General features: G+C 33.4%; 1 long non-coding RNA gene across 1 annotated transcript in view; it reads left to right on the forward strand.

Moving 5' to 3' along the window:
• The window catches only part of LOC117171941, a 9,082-nt gene extending 7,732 nt beyond the window's left edge, over positions 1–1,350 (forward strand). Inside the window, exon 3 of the long non-coding RNA XR_004466940.1 lies at positions 946–1,350. This is a non-coding gene — a long non-coding RNA (uncharacterized LOC117171941). The remainder of the gene's footprint in view (positions 1–945) is intronic.
• The last annotated feature ends 5,284 nt before the right edge of the window (positions 1,351–6,634 follow it).

Raw genomic sequence — 6,634 nt, forward strand, 5'->3', positions numbered from 1 at the left:
AATTGAGTTAAACATAATATAGAAAAGTGCGCGTTTCGGAAAAATTGTATTCGGGAGTTGTAGAACGAATCTTGTCCGAAGATCTAAATGCAATATTCCGAACATTACATTGCGAGTTTCAGGAAATCTTCACGGAATTTGTATGCCATCTGGGCGAAAATACAATACTAGTCAGATTGCCTTGCTTAGTAATTAGAGCAGCCTATCTGGCCTTATTGCGACCTTATCAATGCCGTTAATACGATATTAATCAGATTGCCTTACTTGATAAAGAAAGTCTTTTTTAAATAAGGATAAATAAGGCATTTCCCGCACAGGTTAGTTAAAGGTTCGAAGCTCAAAATAATATTCCCGGCTCATTTTGACATAGGGTGTAGTTTAAATTAGTTTAAAGGTTAAGTTTAAATCGCACCTATGACGAATCGCAATCCTTAGGATCCTCCCATGTACATTTTGGTTGATGTACGCTGTGCATTAAAATTCAAACAATATATTTTCAAACTTTCTTCGTTTTAACTTTTACTTTAACAACTACCTTAAGTTTAAAAAATGATAGAATTAATTTCGAATTTATAAGACAAGTTCAGATTTTGGATTTTATTTCCATTATTCGATGGAATTTATATTTTTAAATATCCATGCATAATGTTGTGTTAAAAAATAATAAGCATTACAAAAACTCTTTGATTTAGTTGAGCCAAATAATTTTGGTGTGTTAAAAAATAAGATTAAATAAATTACGTCTTAGATTTAAGCAAGTACTTCAATTAAATCAATTGCTTTTGATTAAACAAATCGATCTGTCTAGGGATACATAAAATATTTGTTCTAAATGTCTATCAAATTTCAGCGAACGTTTCCACGTGATTACAATTTAATAACTACTTTAGTTAAGAAATTACTACATATATTATTTCATAACCAGAATCAATTTCAATTTTACAGCTTGCTTTGGAGTCCTGGGAGTAAGTGGATACCTGATATGGCCTTCACTAGGACTACCATTTTTAAAAAGTAAAGACTCGCTATTTTCAATAACTGAAACACAAGGAACATGGATAGTGGCAATGTACTTAATAGGAGATGTCCTTGGATCCTTGCTTTAGCCTTTGATTATTGACCGGATTGTCGAAAATATTCTACACTAGTATCTGTCATCGTGGGACTAATAGGCTGGATTATAATTAACGTTGCCTAAATTAAGTGGACCTCTATGTAGCTAAACTGTTGGGATCAATTTCCCAAGGAAGGCTTTATAGTTCCTTGATAATTTACTTAGCTGAAATTGCGAAAAATAATATCCGAGGAATCTCCATGAACATTATGCAACTGGCAGAAAATTGATGCCTCTTTCTGATTACTATATTTGCTCCAAATGTATCCTTCAAAGTAATAAATTTAACAAAACTTGTAGTACCAATAATTTTTTTCATAATTGTCATATTCATGCCAGAAATTCCATACTATTGTTTCATGAAAGGGGAGGACGATAAAGCTGTCAACATTTTAAGAAAATTAAGAGGTCATACTTCGTCCAAATTTTTAGAAGGGGATATTCAAAATATTAAACTGGCCATAGTGGAAGACAAAAAAAGAACATATCCGTTTTTAAAGATTTCGTAAGCAAAAAGGGACATCGAAAAGGATTGGTGATTATCGTATTTTTGTTGTTAGCTCATCAATTGCCTGGAGTAAGCTCTCTTTATTCGTATGCTGAACAAATTTCCATAGACAGTATTTTACCCTTAAGCCCTAAATACACTGCTCTGATTTTAAACATATTTCAGTTAGTGCTTTGCCACTTACTTCTATGATTGTATACGTTATCATTTTTACCCTCGGTGTTGGTCCTGTGTCTTTTGTATTAATAGGAGAAATTTTCCCATAAATTTCAAAGGAGCTGCAACAGCTTTTGAATCTGCGATTAGGCCAGTTTTTACCATTGGTGGCGTAATGGGATACACGCTTTTCAATGAATATTTTGGTATTTATTATTCCTTTTGGATTTATGCAACTATATGCATTCTTTCATCACTGGTTGTCTTCTGAATTACTCCGGAGACGATGGGAAAAACGTCAGAAGAAATTCAGAGAAATGTAGAATCTGAATTTGCAAAAGAAATTGGGTGCTATATTTGAAGAAAAAAATAACGAACATATTTACTTTGTTCAAAGGCTGTTTCTATCTTAAACTGTCCTGCTCTAAACTGTCATTAACAAAAAAGTGACAAAATGTTTAAGTTAAGAAGTTAAAGTTGACCCGGTTTCTGATCGCTCCTGTCCGTTAATTAGAACCAAAAATAATATTTATTTTCGTTTCTTAAATCCAAAAACGGTTTATTTTATATGCCGTCTGTTCTTATCTGGCATTACAAGAAAGTAAAACAATGTTTAAGTTAAAAAGTGGAATTTCACTCGACCTTATCTGTATACGTCCATCAATTAGAATCAGAAATAATATTTCAGGAACAAAAAAAAGTAATTGTTTTTATTTACGGACAAGTGGCGGATAAGAATGGGCAGATTGCGAATCTCTACCTTAAATAATTTAAGATCTTTCAGATGGCGGATATATACCGCCGATACATTCACATTCCGCCATTGAACTTTGCATTGAAACATTTTTGGTCACGATTGCCGGATAAAAGTAAAAAACGGGTTCCAGCGTGATGCGGCACTTTAAATATTTACTCTTTAGGTCTCGAATCACGCATATAAACCGGATAAAAGAAGCCATTTTACGTGTGTTCAAATTGTTGCCGACAGTAAACTGGATAGAAACAGATGAAATTAGAGTCGCAATAAACATGTCTTTAATCCGCTTTATTATCGGGTTTCTATTCGACCCTCACGAGCATTCGAAGTTCAAGTTTAGGTGATAAGGAATAATTGTTCTCAGATTTTTATACTTTTTGAATACATTAAAATTTGCTTTCAATATAAAATTATTAAGATATGTTTATTGCAGTTATTTTCATGGTAATTCTCAAGATTATATGTACAAACGACTTAAACATATATTTATTGACGTTTGTTTCTTTCACGTTTTTCAAATTATACCAGCTTTTTCATTACGGATTAAGGAATCCAACAAGAATATAAAAATGTTGTTTCTTCAAGTGAAGAATCTGCAACAAAAAAAAACGATTCATAATTGGTTCTAGTCCATAAACTACAAAACAAATATGTAATAGTAAAATCCACTGAAAGAAATTTTCCCATAATATTGAGATCTTATAAATAGAATTTTATTATGAATGTAACCTACAGAAATAAGTTAATTTTTGGATAAATAATGCGGTTCGAATCAAGTTTAATGAAAAAATTGCAAATGGTAAAATATGCACCTATTTCACCTACTATTGTTTGAATGTGTAATTTTCTAGTCTATTATATAGTCTATTATAATCCGAAATTACTCGAATTATTTGAGTCAGACAAAAGACTTGTCATTTGGGATCAGAAAGAACTAAAAAAAGTCTTCGATCGTAAACAGCAATAAAAAACTAGAAGCAAAAAAAGATTGTTCAAATAAAATTGTTTGAAAATATGCAAGAAACATGTGTTTTTTTAAAACTCAGTTGATTGAATATCTTTTTTCAAATATTTCATTAACTTTTTACAACAATTTTCAAACGTACCTAAACAGACGGGCGATCCTACAACATTTTCTACGATAAGAAAAGTATTTGGTCTAAACTTATAAAGTGACATAACAATGTTTTTAACAATTGATGGACATAAAGGCGTAGTTTCCAAATGTCGGAAATGCATTTTATTGGCTTATGTAAGTTAATTTTTTGACCTCAATCATGTTTCTGTAGAAGATTATGGTCTAGTCAAATTAAGAAGTTGGTCAAAATTCACGTTTGGTATTTATTTTAAAAAGTGGTTACTTGTTTTTACGATTCAGTGAAGCTAAGTAATAGCTCGAAAGTACGTACGTAAGTAGCCATGCAACTCTTTGTGTGCCAATATTTTTGTGTTTGCCGTCATGCCGTACCATTGACAAGTTTGTTCATGGAAATGGTTGCTTTTTTAGGATGGTCCTTTTATATTTCGATCAAATTAAAAAATTAAAAAATTATGCAAATTTTTCTGTTTCAGGTGCGGCATTTTTTGGGAAGCGCTGTGTCATTGATAAGAGTTATGCTAGCAGGGGATTGTTTCTTTTAGGATGTTCTTTTCATGGTTTAATGAAGATAAATATAAGTTCGAAAGTATTTTCTTGTGAAAAATGGAATATTCTAAAGTTAGAAAGTTTTTTCTGTCTCCTGAAAAATGAGAGTTTTGGACATAGGCCCCTTTTCTTCATCATTCAAGAAAATAATACATTGTCGACTGCACACAATCATGCTCGTTGTCAAAAGTCCTGCTCGACAATAATGAAAATTCCAAATTAATTATACCATTATATGATCTCAATGAACTATTCTTTCACTTCGTAGCGATTTAAAATTCCAGAAGTTTTTATTGTCGACTCATCTCAATAAGTAGCTTCAACTGAAATCAGAACTTAAATCACAAATGCGTATACAACTTCAAACATTGTTCTAATTCTATAAACGGTGACAACTTAACTATTGCAGAGGAGCTTTTATATACTAATATCGTTTACTGAGCGTACTAGCTATTGAATGAAATATACGACGAAAAGTAAATAATTCTGTAATCTTACAGAAGAGAAGCTTTTGCAACTCCAGCTTATAAAGGATGACTAGTTTTTCATAACTGTTACTAATTTTAAGAATACACTCTTGAACCCATAAACTTTTTCACTTTGCAAAAAGTTCCTTAAAATAAATTCTTGGTACGTTTTTGGCGTCCGGTGGCATATATACATATTTCAGCGTTTCATAAACTATAAAGCTTTTCAATAAAACAAGTCCTTTACTTACGACGTAGTTTATTCTAGAAACGAAATGAGGATAAGTATCTAGCATTACAAAGTTTCACTACCTGTGCAGGTTTCATGTCGATGTCTTCCTTTCTATTTCGTGATTTCCATAGTCCCTTTCTTCTAAGTTATTTTTTTCAGCGTTGCGTTTTCGAATTTAGTTTTACTTAACTGCCTTTTGTTCTGCGTAGCGTTTCTCAATGCCGTCTTCTTCAAATGAATTCGTGTCTGATCTACATTTAGGTACGTCGCTCTTTTCTTTTGACAGAAATCAAAAGGTTCTTTAGAATTGCCAAAGGTTTTGTTATTGTAGTTAATAGCATGATGCTAAGTAATTGAATTAGGAGCAGGACTATCATTTCCGATCACTAAATATAGAAATAAAGGTGCACTGGGCACGTTTGGATTTAACGGTGGACAAATTGCGCCAGGAATTTGTGCCCAATACTGGTTATTAACATTAGGGATGTTTTGGTATAAAAGGTGAAGCAGAAAAGCCTCCTAGAACTTGTCCTACATAGCTTGGAAATAGTCCGGGATAAGCATATTCACTAGGGGCGCCGTGACAGAGAGGTGGCGACATGAAAGAACCACCTGCAGTTTAAGTTGGAACTTGTAAAGGTTGAATTAAACTAAAATAAAAAAAGTTCCGTATGCTAAACCTAAATGCCAAAGACATAAACGAAAAATTTAAGTTGAAAAACGATCATAGTTTAAAAACGATCGTAGTTTGAAAACAAAACAATAAAAAGTCATAAAAAAGAGTTAAACTAAGTGCAATATTTTTTACGATCCAGGAGTTGAAATGAAGAATTGCCTGTTCCATAGTGTAAAGACGGTGATATAAAATGCAGTGAGACGTGTAACGTCAATTAATTATTTTTGTATGTATGGCCAAATATGATTAAAGTCGTTTAACCTCCTATAAAAACGAAGGCTAAACCGTTTACTAAAATTACATGTTAAAAGGCGAAGACAGAAACGAACAAAATGTTAAGTTGTTGGTTATAATTGACGATAGGACAAATAACGATAAACGAACAGCAGCTTTGTAAAGTAATAGCTAAGTTTTAAGAAAACTCGGAGTATGTAGAAAGTATACAGGTAATAATTATAAGCCGTCTATCAGTTTGCAAGTTGGTACAATTATCTGAATATTTCTTTATTAAAATTGTCTGCAACATGTTTCGTTTACGAGAGATATTTTCTCTCGCTAGTATTTTGATATCTACGTGTTCGTACGCTTTTTTGAAAGGGAATCTCTAGCAATCCGGTGAGTACGGTTGTGAGGGGTACATTGTAGTTGTGGGGTGGGATTTGGCTAAATAGGAAAAGTGAGGTAATGTTTGCAAGGGATCGGTGTAGTTTTGTAGTCTGCAGTTTGGGCCTTTATGGTGGACAAGGGTGGTTCTCGTATTGCTGGGGGATGTTAGGGGTGAGAAAAGGGTTTCTGCAGGGGATGTGAGGGGTGAAATAGTGCAAAGATACGGAAATTTCAGAGCGATAAGCGACAGCAGCCTTAAGAGACATTTGTTGGCTGCAGAACGTACTTGCATGTATGGATAGGTTACAGTTATCGACTGAAGAGGGAGAGGTGGGCAGCCATGAACATAGGAAACACGGGACTAGGCATGTCATCCTAACTTGGCGAGCGGGGTTGAATCCACGGGAGGGGGGAGAATTCCATGAGTGGGGAGAGCCGCCATCTTACGATGTGCCATTTGATTATGCGCACGA

Source organism: Belonocnema kinseyi, chromosome 4 (assembly GCF_010883055.1).
Source record: "Belonocnema kinseyi isolate 2016_QV_RU_SX_M_011 chromosome 4, B_treatae_v1, whole genome shotgun sequence".
Classification (NCBI taxonomy): domain Eukaryota; kingdom Metazoa; phylum Arthropoda; class Insecta; order Hymenoptera; family Cynipidae; genus Belonocnema; species Belonocnema kinseyi.